The sequence below is a fragment of the Canis aureus genome, chromosome X, assembly GCF_053574225.1.
Source record: "Canis aureus isolate CA01 chromosome X, VMU_Caureus_v.1.0, whole genome shotgun sequence".
Taxonomy (NCBI): Eukaryota; Metazoa; Chordata; class Mammalia; order Carnivora; family Canidae; genus Canis; species Canis aureus.
This window is the reverse complement of record NC_135649.1, coordinates 82,593,049-82,594,972: the sequence shown is the minus strand read 5'-3', so window position 1 is coordinate 82,594,972 and position 1,924 is coordinate 82,593,049. Positions and strand designations below refer to the sequence as shown.

General features: G+C 43.5%; 1 non-coding gene across 1 annotated transcript; it reads left to right on the top strand.

The window, feature by feature from the left end:
* The first annotated feature begins 987 nt into the window (after positions 1–987).
* On the top strand, positions 988–1,091 carry LOC144309270 (U6 spliceosomal RNA). The gene has a single exon (XR_013375328.1). It is a non-coding gene; the product is annotated as a U6 spliceosomal RNA (small nuclear RNA).
* Positions 1,092–1,924: the final 833 nt, after the last annotated feature.

Below are 1,924 nucleotides of genomic sequence, written 5' to 3'. Positions count from 1 at the left end.
TTTTTTTTTTATTTATGATAGTTACAGAGAGAGAGAGAGGCAGAGACACAGGCAGAGGGAGAAGCAGGCTCCATGCACCGGGAGCCCGACGTGGGATTCGATCCCGGGTCTCCAGGATCGCGCCCTGGGCCAAAGGCAGGCGCCAAACCGCTGCGCCACCCAGGGATCCCGAATGGAAAGTTTTTTTTTAATTTTTATTTATTTATGATAGTCTCACAGAGAGAGAGAGAGAGGCAGAGACACAGGCAGAGGGAGAAGCAGGCTCCATGCACCGGGAGCCCGATGTGGGATTCGATCCCGGGCCTCCAGGATCGCGCCCTGGGCCAAAGGCAGGCGCCAAACCGCTGCGCCACCCAGGGATCCCATAAATGGAAAGTTCACAAAAAAAAATAAAAAGGAATAACCAAAAACATGTGAAAATATGCTCAATTTCATTCGTAAGTGAAGAAACGCCAACCATGTTGTTTTCATGTATCAGATTGATAAAAATATATATGTTTCATAATATTCAGCATGGACAAGGGTATGAGGAAATGTGACAAGCATAGTAGGCAGAAGTATAGACTTGAACAAGTGTTTTGGAGGAAGTTTGGCAATATTTATCAAAGTTTTCAATTTGTGTACATTATGATCCAAGAATTCCATTGCTAGAAAGTTACTTTTTATTTTTATTTTTAAATTTTTTCTTTATTTGACAGAGAGAGAGAGAGAGAGAGAGAGAGAGAGAGAGAGAAAGCACAAACTGGGAGAAGGGGCAGAGGGAGAGGAAGAAGCAGACTCCCCGCTGAGCAGGGAGCTCCAGGCAGGCTTAATCCCAGGACCCTGGGATCAAGACCTGAGCAGAAGGCAGATACTTAAACCACTAAACCACTCAGGTGCCCCAGGAATTACTTTTTAAACTTACTTTTTAAAAAGTAGCTGTCTCTATATTTTTAATAGGGTTAACCAAAAATATATAAATAGCTGTTTTTTAAAAAATTCAATAGAGTGCTCACTACGGCAGCACACATACTAAAATTGGAATGATACAGAAATCAGCATGGCCCCTGTGCAATGAAGACACATGAATCCATGAAGCATTCCATATGTATTGTTGAAAAGAAAACCACAGGCCCAAAATGGTGTCACTTATGTTAAGGCGCCACCAGTAAACCAAGACTTCATATCTAATCAACTGCAGTTTCAACCACCCCTCTCCAGAAATTACACTTTTAACCAGTCAATATGGGAATTTCTTGGTCAGTGATAGGAAATTTACTGATAGACCTCTTCCATTCCCCTAAGGAGGGTGACCTTTCCTAAAACAGTAGATTCTTTGCTAATAATTTATTTTTCTCCGTTCCCTTTCTGCCTTTAAAAACATTTCCCTTGGGGCAGCTGGGCAGCTCAGTGGTTGAGTGTCTGCCTTCGGCTCAGGGCCTGATCCCAGGGTTCTGGGATGGAGTCCCACATCAGGCTCCCCACGGGGACCCTGCTTCTCCCTCTGCCTATGTCTCTGCCTCTCTCTCTGTGTCTCTCATTAATAAATAAATAAAATCTTTTTTTAAAAATGGAAAAAAAAAGATTTATCATACTCCAAAGTGAGGAAGTTATCAAAGACTTCTGCGGTCATATCAACCAAGTTTAAAAGGTTCCCCACTAGGGGTGCCTGGGTGGCTCAGTCCATTAAGCCTCCATCTCTTGATTTCAGCTCAGATCATGATCTCAGGGGCATGATCATAGGGTCATGGGTTTGCCTTAGGCTCCACACAGAGTCTGTTTGAGATTCTCTCCCTCCCTCTTCCTCTGCCCCTCCCCTAGCTAACTCTCTCTCTTTCTCTCTCTCTCTCTCTCTCAAATAAATAAATAAAAGTCTTTTTTAAAAAATAGAAGTATGGGACGCCTGGATAGCTCAGTGGTTGAGCATCTGCCTTTGGCTCAGTTC